Genomic DNA, 26055 nt, shown 5'->3' on the forward strand with positions numbered 1-26055 from the left:
TGCGGAGGGCAAAGCGGAGAGATTCCCACACAGAGGATTGGTGCCGACCAGCACTCACCAGCCCGAGAGGCTTGTCTGCTCACCTGCCGGGGTGGGCGGGGGCTGGGAGTTGAGGCTCTGGCTTCGGAGGTCAGATCCCAGGGAGAGGACTGGGGTTGGCTGCGTCAACATAGCCTGATGGGGGCTAGTGCGCCACAGCTAGCTGGGAGGGAGTCCGGGAAAAAGTTTGGAACTGCCAGAGAGGCAAGAGACCTTTGTTTCGGCGTGCATGAGGAGAGGGGATTCCTTCCCAGTGTGCCCACAGAAGGCAGAGCACCACCTAAGCAAGCTCCAGAGACGGGCGCATAGTAGAGGGAGATCAGCTCGGTGCTTTGTGACTTACCTAGAGGGGTGGGATAGGGAGCGTGGGAGGGAGGAGATATGGGGATATATGTATACATATAGCTGACTCACTTCGTTATACAGCAGAAACCAACACACCATTGTAAAGCAATTATACTCCAATAAAGATGTTAAAAAAAATAAGTGGCAAATTTCTTTTTAAATAATAATTATTTTTGTTAGGAAACATACACATAAAAGGAAAAGATGAGATCGTTGAAACAGTTATATCTATAATTTATAATGTACTCAATTTCTATAAAGGAGAACAATGTGATGGACGTTTTTTTGAAATTTACTATTTTTGAAAACCTTATTTTAACCCCTTTTGAATGATTCAAAAGTCTGGTTCTAATTTCAGTTTATTTTAGTATTTGGTTTTAAGGGTTTCTATAGTTGAAAAAGATGCCTTCCAGAAATAAGCAGATCCACATGGAAGCAGTACTGCACTTACACTAAAATTTGCAGTTCTGTCAGTTTTGCAAATTTTTTAAAAAGTTGAAATTGGGCGAGTAAGTATCCATATTCTTGAGGTGGATTATTCTTGCATATTAATCAGAAGATGCTGCACATTTACTTTGTTAGTAAATGGGTTTAAAACTTATTGAAACTCCTTGAAAGATTTTAAACTGAGTTAGAAAAATTCTGCTTCCAAGTTTTTTAGTTGTGCAGATATGAAAGTGTTTATAGGTGTCAAGCATAGTTTATCGCAACATAATCATATAATGATGAAAATATTTCCAAATAACCATTTTCAGTATGCTCTCTCCATATCATGTTTCTTTCTGAAAAAAGTTCCTTTCTGTGTCTTAGATGATATATGACTTTTACCCTGAAGATTCAAATGAGATGTATTTGGTGTAGAGGTGTGGAACACGGGGAGATATTTGCTTAGGTAGCAATTTACTGGTGGCCATTTATAATCATAGAAAAGTCAAAAAGTTTTGAATACTCACCTTTGTGTAAAAAAATACATGCAAAACTCATGTTTTTTTTTTTTAATGTTTATTTATTTATTTATTTGGTTGCACCAGGTCTTAGTCCAAGCAGGCAGTCTCCTTACTTGTCATGTCTGGGCTCCTTAATTGTGGCTTCTGGGCTCCTTAGTTGCGGCTCGCCAGCTCCTTAGTTGTGGCACACGGGCTCCTTAGTTGTGGCATGCAAACTCTTAGTTACAGCATGCATGTGGGATCTAGTTCCCTGACCAGGGATCGAGCCCAGGCCCCCTGCAGTGGAAGTGCAGAATCTTAACCACTGGACCGCCAGGGAAGTCCCAGCGGTGCTTTCTACATGGTATCCAATAGTATATCTTGACAAAAAAGATGTGCCCAGATATTTTTACCCCTAAATTGTTTTATGAGTACTTCATCCATATTTCCATGGCAGGAAGAACAAGTGTTTTCTACATGGTATGCTACTTTTTGGGTTTTTACTATTAAGGAAGAAAAAAGACATAAACATTTAGGATTATATTTAGGGAACATTGTTTAAAATATATTAGTTAGTAATTCATGATATTAAATATTACTGAAAACATTATGGAGGTTTGTCTTCATCTTCTGGACCCATAGCTTCTACTAAGCACAATGGCTTCACACTTTTCAATATATATATGAAGAGTGAGGTTCATCATTACTATGATGAGCACAGATCCCTGCTACAAAATATCTTTGTGATCATTTCAAGTTTGGCCGCTCACTCCTGGCAAATCTCACTGTTTTTGTTTTTGTTTTTTAATTTATTTATTTTTTGTTTATTTATTTTTGGCTGCGTTGGGTCTTCATTGCTGCGCCTGGGCTTCCTCTAGTTGCAGAGAGCAGGGGCTACTCTTTGTTGCGGTGTGCGGGCTCCTCATGGGGGTGGCTTCTCTTGTTGCAGAGCACGGGCTCTAGGCACGCGGGCTCTAGGCACGCGGGCTCTAGAGCGCAGGCTCTAGGCACACGGGCTCTAGAGCACAGGCTCGGTAGTTGTGGTGCACGGGCTTAGTTTCCCCGCGGCATGTGGGATCTTCCTGGACCAGGGATCGAACCCCTGTCCCCTGCATTGGTAGGTGGATTCTTAACCGCTGCGCTACCAGGGAAGCCCTCACTGTTTTTTTTCCTTGTCATATGGCTGATGAATAGCTTTTACCCGTAGCAGAAGTATATCAGCTATTGTTGCTCGCTTGTGTTTGCATTATTCGAATTATCTTTGTGCTACTGTTTCTTTGCAAGAATCTTTTTAAGCCACTTTTCCATTTTAAGAGGGTTGGTTTAGTAAAAACTACATAATATAACACATAAATCCATGTGCCTGGAAATATTAAAATAATACAGTACGTCTCAGTATGCTGAAAGGAACAAAACACTTCCTTTCACACTATCCAACAGCTATTTTCTGGCTTGCATACTAACTGGACGTGGGGCCTTCTGATGTGCTGGCAGAGTGAGGAGCCGATGTCAGTCTATGTTTTAAGCTTCAGCAAAACTTAATTCCTTGTCTTTTAAAGATAAAAAATAAATATAACTAGAGATTCTAATTTCTTCCCAAGCCCCAGTGGTTCACCTTGCCCACTCCCTGGGGCATGTCACCCTGTTTGGAGACCACTGCCCTAAGAACATGTCCTCCCAGCTGGATGGGTAGAGGGTTTGGTTCTCCGGTCCCTCCACTAAGAGACGGCCTGAGCTGCAGGGCACTGACTTCATCCGCCCCTCCTCTCCTTGGCTCTTGTTGACCACATGCATGTTTCTGACCTCCCATGACCCTTTCATCTCGCTGGTCCCCTGTGTCCCAATACCGGTCTCCTTGTCTTCTGAGTGCTCTTTTGGGGCTGTTCTCTTGCCCACAGTGTGTGAGTACTAGGAGAAATAATTTCTCTAAGTTAGTCCTTGGCAAACAGAGTGCCTTAAAGAACCCTGTCACCTAGGAAAGAGCAGATGCCTTTCTTTCAGTTCTTTTCCTCTCAGACTTCGCCTGGCTGACCAGTATCCACTGTTTGGGTGCATCAAAGGACTTCTGAGTTTAGATAAAAGACGAGGAGCACTTTTTAAGTCCCTCAATTCTCTTTGCATTTCATACCTCTGCCCACCCCCCAGTTGCAGCTGATTTTCTTATATGTGTCCCATGAATATCCTACCTATACTTTTTTTTTTTCACTTGGTCAAGATTTATTTCAAGGCCTGAAAACACTGACTAATCAAAAGTGGCCCTATTGCAATTTCTTATAATATATAAATACTTAGTATAAAACTTAAAAAATTGTAGACACTATTAACTAACTCCTAAACCACACACTATAGGTTTTTCAGAAACAATAGTTATTTAACAAAATGTAAGGTGACAATATCAAAGAATTTTCACACTTAATGAGGGTACAATCAGTCACAAGCTACTCAAAGAAACACAAATCTTTTTTACACCTTCCATGTTTGTTTTTAACTTTGTCTCAGAACCACTGATAATTGAGGCTTCTTTCAAGTATAGGATTTCTAACATTAAATTATATTTTCTAAGTATTTCTATAAAGAAGAAATGAAAAAGACACATACTACATTGTTTGTCATAAATTCATACACCAAAAAGTCAAAACAATCCAACTGAATTTATTCCTGCTTGCTCCTTCTCCAACATTAGCTTTAGATGTTTTTCTAAATATTATATAAACAGTTTTGTTAAAATCAGTTCTCTCATTTATGCAGATTAGGGGAAAATGGTTTTATAATAAGTTATCTTTAAAATTATCTTCTAGATAGCACTCTTTAGCCTTAAATTACATTGAGCACACACAACTACAACAGTTTGCATTTGCTCAGGAACATATAATTACATTAAAAACAAATAGCTTTGTATTTCATAGTTTAGTTGGCTCTTAAATAGTTTCCCTAGGGGAGAAACAAGTATTTTGTGTTGTTTAAGAAACTGGTATATATAAATGAACTGCTAGGTGTTCATTTAAACTTTGAGGAAACCTACAGATGAAGTTTTGGGTGTTTTTTCTAAAATGCAAGAGATATGCGCTTAATCACTCTTCATATAGTGAAGGGATGGGATGGCAGATACAGATGCAGATGAAACTCTACATTTTGTAAATGTAGAGTTGGATATTCTAAATGGAAAAACTGACACTGACAATTGTTTACAGCAAACAAAGGTTAAGAAAAATGTTGAAGAATATCTACTCTTAAAGAGAGAAGTGTCATACAACACAAAAATGAGACCTAGAGATTCGAAAAACAGTCATTTTACTGTTTTAAAAGAAAAGCAAAAAAATTAATAGGGAGAGAGTCTAGACCAATTAGAACTGAGGCAGCTGTAACAAAAATGGAACCCAGTACAATGATTTGAGCCCTTAAAGGAAATGACTAATTAAAATGAAATTTCACAAGTCTTTATGTCTATAATAATATATAAATGCACAAAATATCAAAAATACGAAGTCTGGATTTTTCCCCTTAGGTTTGTAATAAACTGTCAAACCTCTGCTTGATATAGTTACTTTTATAAGCCTTCTGATTAGCAGAGCATGCTACACAGTACATGCATGCTAAAATTTTACCATGAAAATTATAGTTCTCATCTCAAACTAGTGACTTGCCTGTTACCCATATTTATATATATTTCATTTCATCCATTTGCTTTTTTGGGTTTACTGGGCGAATAGCATTTTCCTTACAATATAAGCATCTGATCTGAGGTTTTTCATACTGAGAACATTGAGATTTCAGTTTGAAGACACTCTGAAATCCTAAGAGTAGCATACCCCGACCACCCTCTAATAGCTAGCTTGTTTGTATAGGCAGGAGGAGTCATCTCTCCATTTTTGATGAATAGATATTTTGTGAAAGATCTTAGAATTGCTTGCCTCATCATTTACTGGGGAAAATCTTATAGAAAGTGGCCTTTAGGGACACTTTTACTTGGAAAATTACAATACTAGTACACATCTTAAGTTAAAGAACACGACCTTTCGAGTGTACATTTTAATCAGCATATTACATAAAAAAGAATCTTGATTTTTAAAATGAACCTTTTTAGTACTGTAACATGATGGGTTTAACTGAACAGTTGGAACATAATATGGTAACTACACTGTACTGTTTAATTCACAGCTGTAGGAAAATGTTTGATTTTTAAAATATAACCAAGATGAGACTGTAGAGTTATGAGCAGTAAAATATTAGAAAACAGTGAATGAATAAATAAGATGCTTTTCCATCCGTGGCCATTCATTGTTTTGCTTTTAGGAACCTGGAAGAAATTGTCTTCTTTGAGTTTCAGATGTTCTGGTAAATCTAGTCGTTTCTTAGCTTCCTCAATATCACCTTGAATTGCTGAAATAAGTGACTGTAAAGAATCAAAGTTCTTTTCTGGTCTGAGGTAGCCGACGACGGCCACATTGAGAAGTTCCCCATAGAAGTCCTCTTTTTTTTTTTTTTTTTTTTTATTAATTTTTATTTTTTTATTTTAGTTTTGGCTGTGTTGGGTCTTCGTTTCTGTACGAGGGCTTTCTCTAGTTGTGGCGAGCGGGGGCCACTCTTCATCGCGGTGCGTGGGCCTCTCACTTCCGCGGCCTCTCCTGTTGCGGAGCACAGGCTGCAGATGCGCAGGCTCAGTAGCTGTGGCTCACGGGCCCAGTTGCTCCTTGGCATGTGGGATCTTCCCAGACCAGGGCTCGAACCCGTGTTCCCTGCATTGGCAGGCAGACTCTCAACCACTGCGCCACCAGGGAAGCCGGAAGTCCTCTTTGAAAGTACGCACGATATGCGTTTCCATGGACTTTTTTGTATTCTTGTAGTATGGGTTCCATCCTATGCTCACCACCATCTTATGGACGTCTCCACTTCCAACACTGACCCAACCATGATAAATGCCAGTGGATACATCAGCTGGAAGATTATCTATTACTTGTTAAGGAAAGTTAGCTGTGGGGATGCCCAGCTGCTTGGAGCTGCGACCGAAGCCCCGCACCACCTGGCCGCGGCAGAAGTACGGCAGGTGCCTCATGACGCCGTCAGCTCGGGGTGCGGGCTGCGGTCCAGCCTGCGCGTCCGGCGGAGCCGCCATCGAGGCGGTGCCCGGACCCGCTGGGGGACACGGGCGGGAGCTCCGCAGGCCGGCCGGCGGGGCGAGCGCACAGGGGTACAACTGGCCGAGCGGCGCGGACGACACGCCCCGGCGAGACCCTCACGACGCTGACCGAACAGAAGATGCGGGGCGACTCAGAGGCTGCGTCTGGGCTCCGGAACGCCGGCGACCTCGGAAGTCCCTACCTATACTTTTAGTCTTAAAATGATATGTTTAAAAATCATACTTTAGAAGTAAACAATTGTTTCAGTGGTGAATCAGATCCCAAGGAGTTCACTATTAAAAATGGTGAACATTTGGTTTATCACTGAGAAATAATCTCTTTAGGATTGAAATGCAATAAGTGTTTATTTCCTCTCAAGAACAGAGATAACGACTATATTATTCTGAAGATCTGGGTTGGATACTTGTGGACATTGATGCTGGAGAATAGATAGATCCTATAAGTCCTAAATATTTGCTGTTCCTCAAATCTAACAAGAAGATAAGGTAGCCAGTGCTACTCCCTGTAGTAATGCTTAATATTGATATAAGACCCAGCAGACAATGGAGATACCTGTGTGGCGAGCCACCTCCTCCACTCCATCCTCCACGCTTCCATGCATTATCGTCGTAAAATATATAACTCTACTTATATCACTTGCCTGCTTAACAGCTTTTGATGGTTCTCTGTTGCCCAAAGAATAAGGTGTAAACCCCTGGCTAGCATCTAGGACCCTTTCTAACTTGACTACAACCTCCCTTCATAACTCTCTCTCCCTCTTTCTCTCTCAACGCACACACACACACACCTCATTTCTTCTAGACCAATAATTCTAGTTACATCAGAATCCCATATTCTGGGTAAGAGCTAGATTAGATCATTATACAGTTGGCTATTAGAATGCATCTAGAATAAGAGAGCTGTGTTAACAGCAGGTGGTTCAGGAATGGGAGATCTCAATGAGGCACCAAAATGTTCTCGAAAGTGACTTATCGATTGCCTGCGGATCTTTTTTTTTTTCTTTAATTTATTTATTATTTATTTTTGGGGGCTGCGCGGCGGGCAATGCGGGATCTTATTTCCCCGACCAGGGATCGAACCCGTGCCTCCTGCTGTGGAAGCATGGAGTCTTTTTTTTTAAACATCTTTATTAGAGTATAATTGCTTTACAATGGTGTGTCAGTTTCTGCTTTATAACAAAGTGAATCAGTTATACATATACATATGTCCCCATATCTCTTCCCTCTTGCATCTCCCTCCCTCCCACCCTCCCTATCCCACCCCTCTAGGTGGTCACAAAACACCGAGCTGATCTCTCTGTGCTATGCGGCTGCTTCCCACTAGCTATCTATTTTATGTTTGGTAGTGTATATATGTCCATGCCACTCTCTCACTTTGTCCCAGCTTACCCTTCCCCCTCCCCGTATCCTCAAGTCCATTCTCTAGTAGGTCTGCATCTTTATTCCCGTCTTGCCCCTAGGTTCTTCTGACCATTTTTTTTTAGATTCCATATATATGTGTTAGCATACAGTATATGTTTTTCTCTTTCTGACTTACTTCACTCTGTATGACAGACTCTAGGTCCATCCACCTCACTACAAATAACTCAATTTCGTTTCTTTTTATGGCTGAGTAATATTCCATTGTATATATGTGCCACATCTTCTTTATCCATTCATCTGTTGATGGACACTTAGGTTGCTTCCATGTCCTGGTTATTGTAAATAGAGCTGCAATGAACATTTTGGTACATGACTCTTTTTGAATTATGGTTTTCTCAGGGTATATGCCCAGTGGTGGGATTGCTGGGTCGTATGGTAATTCTATTTTTAGTTTTTGAAGGAACCTCCATACTGTTCTCCATTGTGGCTGTATCAATTTACATTCCCACCAACAGTGCAAGAGTGTTCCCTTTTCTCCACACCCTCTCCAGCATTTATTGTTTCTAGATTTTTTGATGATGGCCATTCTGACCGGTGTGAGATGATATCTCACTGTAGTTTTGATTTGCATTTCTCTAATGATTAATGATGTTGAGTATTCAATCATGTGTTTGTTGGTAATCTGTATATCTTCTTTGGAGAAATGTCTATTTAGGTCTTCTGCCCATTTTTGGATTGGGTTGTTTGTTTTTTTGATATTGAGCTGCATGAGTTGCTTGTATGTTTTGGAGATTAATCCTTTGTCAGTTGCTTCATTTGCAAATATTTTCTCCCATTCTGAGGGTTGTCTTTTCGTCTTGTTTATGATTTCCTTTGCTATGCAAAAGATTTAAGTTTCATTAGGTCCCATTTGTTTATTTTTGTTTTTATTTCCATTTCTCTAGGAGCTGGGTCAAAAAGGATCTTGCTGTGATTTATGTCATAGAGTGTTCTGCTTATGTTTTCCTCTGTTTGATGGTGTATGGCCTTATATTTAGGTCTTTAATCCATTTTGAGTTTATTTTTGTGTATGGTGTTAGGGAGTGTTCTAATTTCATTCTTTTACATGTAGCTGTCCAGTTTTCCCAGCACCACTTATTGAAGAGGCTGTCTTTTCTCCACTGTATATTCTTGCCTCCTTTATCAAAGATAAGGTGACCCTATGTGCGTGGGTTTATCTCTGGGCTTTCTATCCCGTTCCATTGATCTATATTTCTGTTTTTGTGCCAGTACCATACTGCCTTGATTACTGTAGCTTTGTAGTATAGTCTGAAGTCAGGGAGCCTGCTTCCTCCAGCTCCATTTTTCTTTCTCAAGATTGCTTTGGCTATTTGGGGTCTTTTGTATTTCCATAGAAATTGTGAAATTTTTTGTTCTAGTTCTGTGAAAAATGCCATTGGTAGTTTGATAGGGATTGCACTGAATCTGTAGATTGCTTTGGGTAGTAGAGTCATTTTCACAATGTTGATTCTTCCAATCTAAGAACATGGTATATCTCTCCATCTATTTGTATCATCTTTAACTTCTTTCATCAGTGTCTTATAATTTTCTGCATACAGGTCTTTTATCTCCTTAGGTAGGTTTATTCCTAGATATTTTATTCTTTTTGTTGCAATGGTAAATGGGAGTGTTTCCATAATTTGTCTTTCAGATTTTTCGTCGTTAGTGTATAGGAATGCAAGAGATTTCTGTGCATCAATTTTGTATCCTGCTACTCTACCAAATTCATTGATTAGCTCTAGTAGTTTTCTAGTAGCATCTTTAGGATTCTCTATGTATAGTGTCATGTCATCTGCAAACAGTGACAGCTTTACTTCTTCTTTTCCAATTTGGATTCCTTTTATTTCTTTTTCTTCTCTGATTGCTGTGGCTAAAACTTCCAAGACTATGTTGAATAATAGTGGTGAGAGTGGGCAACCCTGTCTTGTTCCTGATCTTAGTGGAAATGCTTTCAGTTTTTCACCATTGAGAATGATGTTGGCTGTGGGTTTGTCATATATGACCTTTATTATGTTGAGGAAAGTTCCCTCTATGCCTACTTTCTGGAGGGTTTTTATCATAAATGGGTGTTGAATTTTGTCGAAAGCTTTCTCTGCATCTATTGAGATGATCATATGGTTTTTCTCCTTCAGTTAATTAATATGGTGTATCACATTGATTGATTTGCATATATTGAAGAATCCTTGCATTCCTGGGATAAACCCCATTTGATCATAGTGTATGATCCTTTTAATGTGCTGTTGGATTCTGTTTGCTAGTATTTTGTTGAGGATTGTTGCATCTATGTTCATCAGTGATATTGGCCTGTAGTTTTCTTTCTTTGTGACATGTCTGGTTTTGGTATCAGAGTGATGGTGGCCTCGTAGAATGAGTTGGGGAGTGTTCCTCCCTCTTCTATATTTTGGAAGAGTTTGAGAAGGATAGGTGTTCGCTCTTCTCTAAAAGTTTGATAGAATTCGCCTGTGAAGCCATCTGCTCCTGGGCTTTTGTTTGTTGGAAGATGTTTAATCACAGTTTCAATTTCAGTGCTTGTGATTGGTCTATTCATATTTTCTATTTTTCCTGGTTCAGTCTCAGAAGGTTGTGCATTTGTAAGAATTTGTCCATTTTTTCCAGGTTGTCCATTTTATTGGCATATAGTTGCTTGTTGTAATCTCTCATGATCCTTTGTATTTCTGCAGTTTCAGTTGTTACTTCTCCTTTTTCATTTCTAATTCTATTGATTTGAGTCTTCTCCCTGTTTTTCTTGATAAGTCTGGCTAATGATTTAGCAATTTTGTTTATCTTCTCAAAGAACCAGCTTTTAGTTTTATTGATCTTTGCTATCGTTTCCTTCATTTCTTTTTCATTTTTTTCTGATCTGATCTTTATGATTTCTTTCCTTCTGCTAATTTTGGAGTTTTTTTGTTCTTCTTTCTCTAATTGCTTTAGGTTTAAGGTTAGGTTGTTTATTTGAGACGTTTCTTGTTTCTTAAGGTAGGCTTGTATAGCTATAAACTTCCCTCTTAGAACTGCTTTTGCTGCATCCCATAGGTTTTGGGTCATTGTGTTTTCATTGTCATTTGTTTCTAGGTATTTTTTGATTTCCTCTTTGATTTCTTCAGTGACCTCTTGGTTATTAAGTAGTGTGTTGTTTAGCATCCATGTGTTTGTATTTCTTACAGATTTTTTCCTGTAATTGATATCTAGTCTCATAGTGTTGTTGTTGGAAAAGATACTTGATACAATTTCAGTTTTCTTAAATTTACTGAGGCTTGATTTGTGACCCAAGATATGATCTGTCCTGGAGAATGTTTCATGAGCACTTGAGAAGAATGTGTATTCTGTTGTTTTTGGATGGAATGTCCTATAAATATCAATTAAGTCCATCTTTTTTAATGTATCACTTAAAGCTTGTGTTTCCTTATTTATTTTCATTTTGTATGATCTGTCCATTGGTGAAAGTGCGGTGTTAAAGTCCCCTACTATGATTGCGTTACTGTCGATTTCCCCTTTTATGGCTGTTAGTATTTGCCTTATGTATTGAGGTGCTCTATGTTGGGTGCATAAATATTTACAATTGTTATATCTTCCTCTTGGATTGATCCCTTGATCATTATGTAGTGCCCTTCTTTGTCTCTTGTAATAGTCTTTGTTTTAAAGTCTATTTTGTCTGATATGAGAATTGCTACTCCAGCTTTCTTTTGATTTCCATTTGCATGGAATATCTTTTTCCATCCCCTCACTTTTAGTCTGTATGTGTCCCTAGATCTGAAGTGGGCCTCTTGTAGACAGCATTTATACGGGTCTTGTTTTTGTATCCATTCAGCCAGTCTATGTCTTTTGGTTGGAGCATTTAATCCATTTACATTTAAGGTAATTATTGATATGTATGTTCCTATTACCATTTTCTTAATTGTTTTGGGTTTATTATTGTAGGTCTTTTCCTTCTCTTGTATTTCCTGCCTAGAGAAGTTCCTCAGGATTTGTTGTAAAGCTGGTTTGGTGGTGCTGAATTCTCTTAACTTTTGCTTGTCTGTAAAGCTTTTAATTTCTCCGTCAAATCTGAATGAGACCCTTGCTGGGTAGAGTAATCTTGGTTGTAGGTTTTTCTCTTTCATCACTTTAAATATGTCCTGCTACTCCCTTCTGGCTTGCAGAGTTTCTGCTGAAAGATCAGCTGTTAACCTTATGGGGATTCCCTTATGTGTTACTTGTTGCTTTTCCCTTGCTGCTTTTAATATTTGTTCTTTGTATTTAATTTTTGATAGTTTGATTAATATGTGTCTTGGCATGTTTCTCCTTGGATTTATCCTGTTTGGGACTCTCTGTGCTTCCTGGCCTTGATTAACTATTTCCTTTCCCATATTAGGGAAGTTTTCAACTATAATCTCTTCAAATATTTTCTCAGTCCCTTTCTTTTTCTCTTCTTCTTCTGGGACCCCTATAATTCGAATGTTGGTGCATTTAATGTTGTCATAGAGGTGTCTGAGACTGTCCTCAATTCTTTTCATTCTTTTTTCTTTATTCTGCTCTGCAGTAGTTATTTCCACTATTTTATCTTCCAGGTCACTTATCCATTCTTCTGCCTCAGTTATTCTGCTATTGATCCCTTCTAGAGAATTTTTAATTTCATTTATTGTGTTGTTCATCACTGTTTGTTTGCTCTTTAGTTCTTCTAGGTCCTTGTTAAACGTTTCTTGTATTTTCTCCATTCTATTTCCAAGATTTTGGATCATCTTTACTATCATTATTCTGAATTCTTTTTCAGGTAGACTGCCTGTTTCCTCTTCATTTGTTAGGTCTGGTGGGTTTTTGCCTTGCTCCTTCATCTGCTGTGTTTCTCTGTCTTCTCATTTTGCTTAACTTACTGTGTTTGGTGTCTCCTTTTCGCAGGCTGCAGGTTCGTAGTTTCCGTTGTTTTTGGTGTCTGTCCCCAGTGGCTAAGGTTGGTTCAGTGGGTTGTGTAGGCTTCCTGGTGGAGGGGACTAGTGCCTGTGTTCTGTTGGATGAGGCTGGATCTTGTCTTTCTGGTGGGCAGGTCCACGTCTGGTGGTGTGTTTTGGGGTGTCTGTGGCCTTATGATTTTAGGCAGCCTCTGTGCTAATGGATGGGGTTGTGTTCCTGTCTTGCTAGTTGTTTGGCATAGGGTGTCCTGTACTGTAGCTTACTAGTCGTTGAGTGGAGCTGGGTCTTGGCATTGAGATGGAGATCTCTGGGAGATTTTCGCCATTTGATATTACGTGGAGCTGGGAGGTCTCTTGTGGACCAGTGTCCTGAACTTGGCTGTCCCACCTCAGTGGCACAGCCCTGACGCCTGGCTGTAGCACCAAGAGCCTGTCCTCCACACAGCTTTCTGTCCTCTATTTCCACACAGGTATTGCAGTCTACTTTGATGTCTGAATGTTGAGTCTGATCAAGGAAGCTGTAAGTTCCACTTGCATGAGTTCTTTGAGCAGTTTCCTTACTCTGTAGCATCAGTCCTTGGTGAGACAGGCAGAATCATTCGTCCATGAGCTGGAGATGGCGAAAGGGGGTGCTGGCGTCTCCCACGCTGTCCGCAACTTTGTTGGCAGGTCAGCCCCGCCCTGGCGCCCCTGCCTGGGCGGCAGGCTGGGTGCAGCTGCACGCGGTGCCCACCGCTGGGCCCGGATGGCCACTGCCAAGGGGTCAGGAGTGCAAAGTTCCTCGGTCCCGGGGTGCACAGTCCGCTCCTCCGCGCTCTGCCTGGTGGGAGGCTCGGAGTTCTCTCGCTCTGGACGCAGGGGCGGGGCGTGCGGCTGTCCCCTCCAGATGCGGGGTGCCCTGTTCGCTCCTTCCTCCTCCTGCCCGGGAGGCGCACGTGTGGGTCTGGTCGCGGCTGCCGCCTCTGCGGTTCGCGGGCTGGCGGAGCGTCCCCGCCCCACCGCGGGTGCAGCCGGGGGCTGGGGTGAAGCGAGAGGGATTCCCCTCCGCGAGTTCGGGTTTCCTCACCCAGCGCGGACCCCGGGCTCGGTCCGGTGCCGCCGCCGCGCCTGCGAGAACCACTTCACGGCAGCGCAACCTGTGCCACTGGCTCCGGCTGGAGGAGGCGGTGGCGGCGCGGCTCGCACGGGGACTCGAAGCGTGGACTCTTTACCACTGGACCGCCAGGGAAGTCCCGCCTGGGGGATCTTGTTAGATTGCAGATTCTGATTCAGTAGGTCCACAGTGGGACCTGAAATTCTGCATTTCTAACAAACCTTCAGGTGCTGCTGCTGGTTTGCTGTGCACTCTGAATAGCAAAGCCCTAAGCTTTTTAAAGTGCTGTTCAGGACGGCGGCCCTAGTCACAGGTAGCTCTTTAAATTTACATTGTTTAAAACTGAATACAGGGCTTCCCTGGTGGCGCAGTGGTTGGGAGTCTGCCTGCCAATGCGGGGGACACGGGTTCGAGCCCTGGTCCGGGAAGATCCCACGTGCTGCGGAGCGGCTGGGCCCGTGAGCCACAATTACTGAGCCTGCGCTCCGCAACAAGGGAGGCCGCGATGGTGAGAGGCCCGCGCACCGCGATGAGGAGTGGCCCCCACTTGCCGCAACTGGGGGGAGCCCTCGCACAGAAACGAAGACCCAACACAGCCATAAATAAATAAATTAATTAATTAAAAAAAATAGATTATACATAATTTAGACAAAATGTCAATTATTTAAAAAAAAAAAAAAAACTGAATACAATTTAAGATTCACTTCTTTGGTCACACTAGCCACATATCAAGTGCCTACTGTATTGAATAGCACAGGGATAAAACATTTCCAACACCGTAGAATGTTCTGTTAGACAGCACTGTTTTCTAGAGCACTGTTTTTCAGACTGTTTTCTACAGGTCACCTACTAAATCAGAATCTCGAGGGATAGGGGACTGGAAATTTGCATTGTAAACAAGCACCCCAGTGGGTTCTTATGCATGCTAAAGTTATAGGAAAACTTTTACAGAGATCTAAAGTCTTATGTTTAGAGATAAGTCTAATGTGGGAATAGGTAAATATCAGAGACAGACACGGAGCAAGCAGCTCAGCTTAAATTGGAATGCCCTTCTTGTCAGCCATGGGAAGTATGTCCAGTTGTCTACAGGTGCAATAGGTTTCACCTGGTGGAGCTGACCTCTGACGCCAGAGCCATGCAGGGTGGAAGAGGTATAAACCCCTCAAGCCAGGAGTGTTCTGCAGGTGTGCAGCCTGTCCCAGATGTGTTCTCTGATCCCACATGCCTCCTGGTCCACCGGGTGCTAACATCTGGTGAGGACTAGAGGCTGCATTCAGTTTCAGGGATGACTCTCAACCCAGGTTAAGTACAATCCAGAAATAGTTCTCTTCTTTTTCTTTAGATCTTTTGGATCTCCCTTTCCTGTGCAGGAACATATTTTGGGCAGATCCTCTAGTTTTTGGATCACCCTTCAGATATAAAAAGAAGTTCCATTCTCAGGTTTCAAAAAGTTCAGTCCAACCTTATATCAAAAGTTCACTTTCTCATCCAACTCCATGCTTGTTTCTTTCTTCCATTCGTGGGGAAGTGGGGAGAGGTCTCGGTGTGGTATTTCACTTCCCTTGCTCCTTTCTTCTGGCTCAGAAAGTTCTGACAATGGAGGAAAAGGACAAAGCTCACCTGAGTGGGCGCTGGCGTAACCTGGCCGTCAGTGCCTTCTGCATGCCAGATGCCCACTTACGGGCTATCTTTCATAGAGGCACTTTGTGAGAACCTCTGCTGGGACTGCACTCTCCCACTGACCTCTGGTAGCCTCCTCCCAGCCCCTGCCCTCCAGAGGCACAGGGAGGGCAAGGAAAATGACACAGCATTCTCTATACCTGCAGAGCCCCTTATTTCAAAGAATCGTCTTAACCTCTTATCTTTTCTAATACAACCTGGAGATGGATGATCGTGGTGGCTAGTTGAAGAACCATGCTGGCTACCTTTTACCTGCTGGTAAAGCCGGCACGGGTATGTGTGTTGGACACCTCTTGTGCTGCTCCTACGTCCTCTGGGGCTGCTTTTTTCTCCAGCCATTGCTGCAGCAAACTGGCTGCCTACAGGTGAAGACAGCATCTCTCCTCACCTGCAGGGCTTCCCACCCTGGAATGTCATGTCTGACTAAGACCCTTGCAAGAGCCCTCTCAGTCATCCTGGCACATGTGCACACCTGTCAGTGCGGGGAAGTCAGCATCCCAAGGGGCAGTGCTTGACCAGTGCAGGTCAGGAGCCCGTGGATGAATTCTCTCCACTTCTAACCTTTGGGCAGACAATTCTGAGTTCTCTTCTGCATTGCTCCTCCGAGGATCACCAGGCTAGTAACGTTGAACTTCCGTGACCTTTCTCTGCTTCCTCTTCTCAGTCCCCCATTCTTGTTTCTCGGGCCACTTCCCCAAATATACTTCTGCATGCATTTCCTTGTCCCAGGATCTGCTTTTCAGGGGACCAGGCTAAAACAACATGTCCATCACTTCTCTTTAGAATGTGTAGATACCTGTCACCATTGTCCCTGCCTTGGAGACTGCAGAAATTCCAGGGACAAGGAAAAGCCCCATGGAACAACATTTTACACATGGTAATTGTACATGGAGAGCTGACAGGCACAGACTGATCACCGAAGCGGAACTCCATGGTGGTTAGCAGTCTGCACGGCATTCCTGTTGATAGAAGTTCATGTTCTTGTTCTCGTTTTTGAATGGGGGTGATGTGCAGTGGACAGATAAACCTTGATTTAGTTGTTGAAGAGAGCTCTCCAAAGGCAGGAGGTAAATTGGAGTCTACTGTCTGAGGTTACTTTGTGTCTGACTATATCAGCTATGGTCCTTTACTTCAAGCAGAGACCGAACTTAAGTAAGAGAAAAAGAGATATTGGAAGGAGCAGTGGGTGCTGTGATGAGCTGCCTGATCCCCCTTTAAGGACTGAAATATGCTTTCCTCCAGCTGCCAGAATGTTGGCTGCTGGCAGCTCAGAGCTGAGGCCCTCGCCTGGAATTGCTCTTGGCTAAACAAAGTCATCTTTCCCAAGGTTAGCGCCCCTTCTTGGTGACAGCCCATACCCAGTGTCTGGTCATTGTAGAGGTACGAAGGCCTGGCTCCTTGCTTCAAGGCGGGCTGCCACTGAAGGGCCAGCCCAGCTGCAGCTCCCATGGGACTGGCTGAAGCCTGTGCGCTGTGCACAGCTGCGTTGCAGTTCCAGTTCTCTCCCTGCCCGGTTCTGTTTCTTTCCCTCCCTCAAAGCCTTAGAGCATTCCTCAGTGAACTTCCTGCACACCAATCTCCAGCTCACTTTGTTTCCTGAGAAATCTGATACTGGGAGTTCACAGAACTGAAGGAAGAACTAAATGCACGAAGGACAGAAAACAGGGCAGCCCTGGGGATCCTAGTGGCAGAAACTTGTAAATCCTTTAGAGGGATGTCAGGGCATCTCTGCTCAATATTCAGATTCCTGGGAGGGAATATATGATGGGCTTGTTAAGGTCAGGAAGAAGGGCCCTGTGATTGCAGCCCCATCAGAACTACATGGAGCAGCAGACAAGAAAGAAAAACAGTCAGTGTCTTCTGGACCGTGGTCTCTGGAGTTTCCTTGGAGGAAGAAGCTGAATATGTTGGCCGAGGACTGGACCTCTAAGCAGAGGGTGCCATGGCTCACAGGTTGCCGGAGAACAGGGTGGCCCCTGACCCTGGGGCAGGAGCAAGTGGAAATAGAACCCTGGAAACTTTACCCGAAGTCCATCAGGGTGCGTCACCGAAACGGGAGACAGGTTTGCTGACTGGTTCTTGCTTGCTGGGTTGCTTCTTATAGGAGGAACAGTGTCCCGCAGGTGGACTGAGAATCCTGGGAGTTCTGCCAGGTTTGGTGGAGGGACCCTACCTCTGGGGGATGCATATGTATCAGGCTTTTAAGGAGTGCTTTCTATGTACCAGGAACCACCAAACATTAACTTTCTTCTCCCTCTTGAGTTCAGAATCAGCTGAGAGACAGACACAGGGCTCAGACAGAGGGTAAGTCAAGTATCAGCTTTGCTTTTTAAAATTTTTATTGGAGTATAGTTGATTTACAATGTTGCATTAGTTTCAGGTATACAGCAAAGTGAATCAATTATACATATACATGTATCCACTCTTCTTTTGTTTTTTCTTTTAAAGATTCTTTTCCCATGTAGGCCATTACAGAGTATTGAGTAGACTCCCCTGTGCTATACAGCAGGTTATTATTAGCTATCTATTTTATATATATTAGTGTGTATATGTCAGTTCCAATCTCCCAATTTATCCACACCTCCCACACCCCCATTATCCTCTGGTAACTGTAAGTTTGTTTTCTACATCTGTGACTCAGCTTTTTTTTTTTTTTTAAATTATTTAATTATTTACTTATTTATTTTTTGGCTGTGTTGGGTCTTCGTTTCTGTGCGAGGGCTTTCTCTAGTTGCGGCAAGCGGGGGCCACTCTTCATCACGGTGCGCGGGCCTTTCACTGTCATGGCCTCTCTTGTTGCGGGGCACAGGCTCCAGACGCGCAGGCTCAGCAGCTGTGGCTCACGGGCCTAGTTGCTCCGCGGCATGTGGGATCTTCCCAGACCAGGGCTCGAACCCGTGTCCCCTGCATTGGCAGGCGGATTCTCAACCACTGCGCCACCAGGGAAGCCCCTGTGACTCAGCTTTGTTAATAGTGGGTGGAGGATGTGGCTTAGCTGTAGGGCTTCCTGAGACTTGGCTCCTGCTTGGCTCCTGCACTCATCCTCAGCCAGTCATGAGTACAACTGGCCAGACACCCACAGGCCCTCCTAGCAGGGGCAAGAGCTCAGCGTGTGGCAGAGAGCACTTTTTCTATGGGGAGACAGGTCCAAAACAAAGAAACCAGGGAAGGCTGAATCCATCAAACTCACAGGTCCTTCTGTGAATCCTAGCAGCCAGTGGGGGGGAGGAGGAAGGGAGAGAGGGCAGGAGTATTACTCTGGCTGAAGTCTCCCACCAGAGCCAGGGACACGGAAGTGCAGGACAGCTACTCCCCGTGTATATACGTACACTAACATATTCAGGTCCCTGTCACTCTAGGAGGTAGGACTATGCCCAATTCACAGAAGAGGAAAGTGAGACCAGGATCATATTCCAAATAAGCAGAGGCTCAGGATTTGAACCAAGTCTTCCCTGGTTTTAAAGCCCATGTTCTTTTCACCACCCCGTGCCTCCATCTTCATTTAGAATGCTGGAGAAAGGAAGTACTCCTCGTTCTCTTCCTGAACGCTTACAGGGAGCTCTCCTGGGTCCTGGGGCCACCAGCTCAGTTTGGGCTTGGTTGCTTGAGTTCCCTCAAGTACTGGAGTCCACGAAGTTGGGCATGTGGCAGATTGGAAGAGACAGTCACCTGGCATAAATGGGAAGACTGGGAGAGGGGTCCCTTCATGTGGAACTGGACTTTGGTCCCCCCTTCAGGACCTACGCCTGGGGGCCAGGCCAGGCTGTCATCATAAGGCCAAAAAGGTGGCTATAGTGGTCTCACCGGGCCTCCCACTGGGGAGCCCTGAGCCCTGTGAGGGCAGCTGCTCTAGCTTAGCCCCTCCAGTTTGGGTCTGTAGAAATCAGTTCCTGAAATCAGCTTTTTCCAGGACTGGGCCAGCTGGGGTTTCTCTGTGAGCTCAGATATGCCTTTTTGTTTTGTTCATTTGTTTGTTTTTGCTTTTTTCTATTTTTTTGGCTGTGCCGCATGGCATGTGGGATCTTAGTTCCCCCACTAGGGATCGAACCTGTGCCCCCTGCAGTGGAAGCGTGGAGCCTTAACCACCAGACCGCCAGGGAAGTCCTACAGAAATGCCCTTTTTGTTTACTTCTCTCTGATCACAAAGTGCCAGCACTCAACCAGTCCTCAGTGGGCTACTTCCCACAAATCTGGGTTTTCTCTCGATTTCCTTAGAAGCCTTTCTGTCATCCACCAAGTGGTTATGTTTCTTGCTTTCCAGTGGTTATGTTTCTTGCTTTCCCTCCCCTTATCTTTCTCTCCTTCCTTCCCATCTCCCTCCCCTCTCATCCCTTTGCTCCCTCTCTTTCCTTCTCTCTCTCCTTCTTTCTTTGTCTCCCTCCAAATCCGTCTCCCATCTCTATGTCTCTCCCTTCCCCTCTCTTCTTCCCCAACACCCTCACTTTGAACCCTAGGGGGACGGGGCTTTCTGCAAAGGAAGGGTCCTTGTCACATGATTATGAGACCTCCAATGTTATCTAGCAGAAAGCAGTACCCTGGGTATGTTCTGCTAGGGACTAAGGGACCATAAAGGAGTCCTGAATATGATGGAAAATCACTGGAAGGTGCTGGATTTGGGGCAGATGCTGCAGGGATGAAGGTGGGTATCCGTGCCCCCAGAAGGAGAGAGCAGGTGACAAAAGGAGAGGGGAAGGGTTCCATACCTCATTTTATCCTCTTGATAGTTTTGCCCAGACCTAGTCCTGCCAGTGTTATTATCACCTGTAAATGCATTGATTTCTACCATCGAATCCATCCATTTTTAAATTAAGGCTTAGATAAAGTTTAAAAAAAAATCCCACCCACATCAGGCACCAGAAGGGAAATTTCAGAGAATGAGATGATCAGATTTCTAAGTTTATTGAAACACCTATAGATAACTGCATGACTGCTCATGCCATTTTAAGAAACCAAGTGCGGCTAGGCGAGCCACTTAATAACGTGGGAATTGTTGGCAGTGCGGATTGTGGACAGAGGATGAGCTCACCCTGGGCAGCAGGCGTTGGCTGTTGCGGAAATGAACACTGTGGCATGCTGCAGGCCAGCTGCACAGGGTCACACTGCAGATGGAGCCTCACAGCTTCTTAGGACCTGCCACCGTGCAGCCAGCCACCCTGCAGGCAAAGTGTCCAGGTCTGTCCAAGGGCAGTAGAACCCAACCTCATCCCGTCCGGTGTCAATCCACACCCTGGAGCTCACTCTTGGATTAACGATAGGTCTTCAGAGGCATTTAATCCTTACCACAATCCTGAGATACATATTATTACCCCTATTTTCCAGGTGAAGAAAATTGGTGAGCACAGGAGGGAGGGAACTTAAATACAGAACCACAGGATGAAGCAGCAGAGCTAGGGCTGTAGCCCGGGTTTTCCAAGTCCTGGTCATGTGCACCTTTAGCTCTATCAGGCTACCCCCCACCAAAAACAGTCTAGATGGGGAGCAGTTAAAGGAGCCATCTTTTGGCCTCCGTGGTAAGTGTGTGAGAGTTGGTAGGTGAAAGGGGCATGTGGAACATAGGAGTTACGAGTATAGACACTAAAATCAAGCTCTGTGGGTTCAAATCCTGGCTCCCCCACTTAGGAGCTGTGTGACCTTGTATAAGGTACTTAACTTCTCTGTGCCTCTTTATAAAATGGGGAATGATAATAATATCTGCCTTGTAGGTTTGTGGTAAAGGTTAAAAAGATAATGGATAAAGCATTGAATACAGTGCCTGGCACACAGTAAGTTGGGTAAATGGTATATATAGCTTGAGCCCACTTTTAGAATCCAAGGAAGTCTGTGAAAGTGCCTTGTATAGTGCCTGTCTCATCTAGGTGATCAGGAATTTCCAATCCCTCCCTGCCATCTTTCCTCTGGTTTTGAGTCCTTATAGGCCCTCCCTGCAGTGGACTAGGATGCTGCAGGTACCGGGTTAGAAGAACTGCATCTCAGAATTGACCCCTGACTATGCAGTACACTAACTGTGACCCTGCAACTGGCCTGGGCCTCAGTTTCCTCAGCTATAACATAAAGGGATAAGGACATAGCTAGGTTTGAGCAAGTGTGTTTCGTGAACTTCTACATCAGAATCACCTCAGTGGATTGTTGAAAATGCACATTCGTGGGCCTTTCTCCACGTTGACCAAATCAGAATCTCTGATGGTGGGGCTCTAGAACCTACATATGTAAAAAGCACTCCCCGCTCTGTGTCCTGGCCCAGCTCTCAGGGATTCTGATGTAATTGGTCATTAATAAAATAATGAAAGTAAATAATAAAATACATTAATAAATTAAAATTTAATTTAATTTTTATCTCTGGTTTTTGTACAGATTTTTTGTTTGTTTTTGGTTTTTAGCAGTTTTACTGGATGTGCCCAGATATGGTTTTCTTTGTACTTATTCTGTTTGAGGTTCATAACACTTCTTTCATCTATGGTTTGATGTCTTTGGTCAGTTTTGGAAAATTCTCAGTCATTATCTCTGTCAAATTGCTTCTGTTCATTTGCTCTTTCCTCTCCAAGACTCCAGTTACATGTGTGTTGGACCTATTTGCCATGTCCCATTTTGTCTTATATACTTGCCTCCCCATCCCTGTTCAATATTTTCCATCTATTTTTTTCTCTCCATTCTTTCAATCCAGATATTCTCTAGTGACCTTTGAAGTCTCTAATCCTTTCTTCAGCTGTGCCTAATTTACTATTATACTCATCTATGGAGTTCTTAGTTTTAGTTATTATATTTTCAGTTCTAGAATTTTTATTTGATTTTTAAAAATACATTTTAATCCTTTACTAATATTTTCCACCTTGTCCTTCATTTTCTTTTCTTTCTTTCTTTTTTTTTTTCTTTATTTATTAGGATCGCAAAATGGTTACATTCTATCCTATTCTCTATCATTCTATCTTCATTTATTATTAGCTGGAAAACATCTAAAAGGTGCAACTTCCACTCATCAACTATTTGATTAATTGAGGTGTAGATTTTACAAGAGAGGCAGGATAAATGCTTCAGTCAAACTTACAGATTGGAACTCATTATTAATCCTTATTGTGATGACTAATACTTTTTAAAATTAATTTTTATTGGAGTATAGTTGCTTTACAATATTGTGTTAGTTTCTGCTGTACAGCAAAGTGAATCAGCCATGTATATATATATCCCCTCTTTTTTGGATTTCCTTATGTCCTTCATTTTCTTGGACATATTACTCACAGTTATCTTGAAAGTCTATCTGATAATTCCAATATTGGCATCTCCTTGGATCTCTTTCTATGTCTATGTTTTCTCTTGGTTTTTGGCCCTTCACATCTCCTAGGATGCTTTGTAATTTGCTTATTGAATGTCAGATATTGTGTATGAAAAATTGTGAGATAATTTGAGACTCTGAGAGGATCTACTTTTGCTTTTGGAAGTTAAGGGAGTGGCAGATCATCATAATCCAGTCTGGATTTAGCAGATTTGAAACTAGGCTTTAGTCTTTGTGAAAAAGGCTCTGTTTCTGGTTAGTCCTTATTCCTAGGTTTCAGATTCTAGCTGAAATCTTGGGGTGTGTACCAGGATACCCCGTCTTGCCCTGAGCCCCCATTTTTCTCCCCCAGTTTGCCGAGATGACAAAAACACCGTTTAGCTTCACACCCTGTTGGCCTCTGGTTTCTACTTTGTTTCTCCTTCTCTTGGCTTCTTCACTGATCAGTTTCTACAAAGCACAGCTTCTCAGCTTTTAGGTTTTTCTTAAGAATCAGCAAATGCTTCAAGGCCAAACGCTGTGCCCAATGTCAGGTTCACCTCCTGTGATTTCCTTCTCTGAGATCTCAGTGCCTTGAGATCTCGCCACATTTGCTAGCTCTCTGTTGTTTTTTAAACAGAATTTTTAAAAAACGTAATTTTGTTCACAGTTTCTATTTGTTTGCAGTAGAAATGTTGATCTGTATAAGTTAGTGTGCCATAGAACGAAACTCCTTGGTATTGTTTGTCTGATCTTCTCGGGGGTTTTAGTGTGAGAAGCACTGGACAGAATCAACTCCTTGCTAGATCATAAGAACCACCTGAGGCCCTCGTTTAAAAGTCTCATTTCCTGGTCCTAAATTAGGCATACTGAATCACAGTCTCCAGGGAAAAAGACTGGTAATTTGTAGTTCTAACAAGTACTTCTAACAAAGGCACAATTTGGAAACACTGAACAAGTGACTCTAGGGTCCTGAGCACTTTCCGATTGTATTCTGCTTGCCTAAGCTTATTCCAGTTACCCCAGTGACCCTACCTACCTACCAATAAGCCCTGTGTATACTGGTGAGAAAGAGCCTGGCAGAGAGGGCAGAGTGCTGCCTTTTTACTACCCCTTCCAAATTTCTTTTGCATTCTGCACCTTCAAGAGTGGGAGCTTCCTTTTGCTGAATTATTTCCAATTTCTTCCTTAGACGTTTTAATCAGAGATGAAAAATGACTGGTCTTTTGCCAGCATTTCAGTCTAAGAGGAAGTTATTTGCCTCGTAGAAGTCCATGAATTTGCAGTGGCTTCAGCGCAGAAGGCAGTGTGATAATGTAGAAAGGGACCTGCAATCTGGGGATCAGGGATGAGCCCAGGGTACTTTGGTGGCCTAGGAGTTGCGGGCGCCCCCTGCCACCTCCTCTCCTCCCTGCATTAATGTAAGCTCCCTTTGCCTGCTTGACTATATCTGTTTGTCATCCTCCAATTGCCAGTCGTAGGACTAGAGTACAGTGCTGAACTTCACCACTGACATCCTTCTTAACCCTTGCTGGCTCCTCTGCCATCTCCTTGCTGATTCCCTGCCGTTCTGCTGAGTCGCCCAATAACATTTTCCTGCATTAACGTCTTCCCCTTGTTCTCTCTTCCTTATCTCCTTTTTCTCTCCTTCTTCCCTTCTCTCCTCCTCCTCCTCACACCACTCCCCCTCTTCTTCCTTCTCCCTATTCCAGAATCAGAAGAGGGGCTGTAGTATCTTCTCGTGTACCTTCCCTCTATCATTCCTCACCACAGCTCTCTCCAGAACCACCTCTCAGCAGATGGGAGCTCAGACAGGAGGATAAAGTTGTCAAATTCCTTTTCTCTGGACTGTATGGTAAGACCAGTTTTCCTAGTTCTGTCTGGCTCAGGAGGACACGTCCCACTTTGGAGGTCTCTCACTGTCCTAATGCATGGACTGCACAGTAAATGCTACCCACATCAATAAGAAAATAAGGAAATATGCCCAGTGGAAAAAGGGAAAAGGACATGAAAAGGTAATTCATAAAAGAAGAGATACACCATCAACAGATGAATGGATAAAGAAGATGTGGCACATATATACATGGAATATTACTCAGCCATAAAAAGAAACGAAATTGAGTTATATGTAGTTAGGTGGATGGTCCTAGAGTCTGTCATACAGAGTGAAGTAAGTCAGAAAGAGAAAAACAAATACTGTATGCTAACACATATATATGGAATCTAAAAAGAAATGGTCAGAAGAACCTAGGGGCAAGACAGGAATAAAGATGAAGACCTACTAGAGAATGGACTTGAGGATACGGGGAGGGGGAAGGGTAAGCTGGGACAAAGTGAGAGAGTGGCATGGACATATATACACTACCAAACGTAAAATAGATAGCTAGTGGGAAGCAGCCGCATAGCACAGAGAGATCAGCTCGGTGTTTTGTGACCACCTAGAGGGGTGGGATAGGGAGGGTGGGAGGGAGGGAGATGCAAGAGGGAAGAGATATGGGGACATATGTATATGTATAACTGATTCACTTTGTTATAAAGCAGAAACTGACACACCATTGTAAAGCAATTATACTCTAACAAAGATGTTTAAAAAAAAAAAGACTCCATGCTTCCACAGCAGGAGGCACGGGTTCGATCCCTGGTCGGGGAACTAAGATCCCGCATTGCCCGCCGTGCAGCCCCCAAAAATAAATAATAAATAAATTAAAAAAAAAAAAAAGATCCGCAGGCAATCGATAAGTCACTTCGAGAACATTTTGGTGCCTCATTGAGATCTCCCATTCCTGAACCACCTGCTGTGGTTATCTGGTGAAATATAGCCACACAACGATGAGGGACTGGCACATTTATACCAATGATACACTGCATAGCTGTTAAAAATATTGTTGATGAATGTTTAAAGAGGGGGAATGTTCAAGTTCTCAGGTTTAAAAAAAACAGGTTACAAAGCAATATGTCACAATAATTGCATTTTGTGGGGGAAAAAAACAGCAATTGCATTTTGTAGGAAAAAAAATCAATGGAAGAATATATACTAAAATGTTAATATGGCTATATCTCTGTTTGTTTTATCATACACAAAAATCAAAGAAGCATGATTTATTAAAAACAATAGAAAGAAAGCAGTAATACTGATCACTAGAGTGTAGGAAGAGTGGCTTGCATTCTAGTCCTGAATTTGCCTCCTGTGCTTTGAGAGGCTTAGAGCAGGTCACCTTTGTTCTTTGAGGGGCAGTTTCCTTATATGTAAAATAGAGGTGGCCCTTGCTCCATGTAATAGCATTCATATGTGTTTAGGACTT

At 43.0% G+C, this 26055-nt stretch overlaps 1 protein-coding gene and 1 pseudogene across 7 annotated transcripts in view; one reads left to right on the plus strand and one right to left on the minus strand.

Annotated features, from left to right (window-relative positions):
* Positions 1 to 26055, plus strand: part of LOC309654578 (5-formyltetrahydrofolate cyclo-ligase) — a 298235-nt gene that overhangs the window by 57024 nt on the left and 215156 nt on the right. The window lies entirely within an intron of this gene.
* On the minus strand, positions 3 to 10027 carry LOC309654602 (riboflavin kinase-like; annotated as a pseudogene). Its single transcript has 2 exons — positions 6075 to 10027; positions 3 to 5780 (listed from the first exon to the last, which is right to left on the minus strand). The product of its transcript is annotated as a riboflavin kinase-like (transcript).

Source organism: Balaenoptera physalus (assembly GCF_965194825.1).
Source record: "Balaenoptera physalus genome assembly, chromosome: 2".
In the NCBI taxonomy this organism is placed as follows: Eukaryota; Metazoa; Chordata; class Mammalia; order Artiodactyla; family Balaenopteridae; genus Balaenoptera; species Balaenoptera physalus.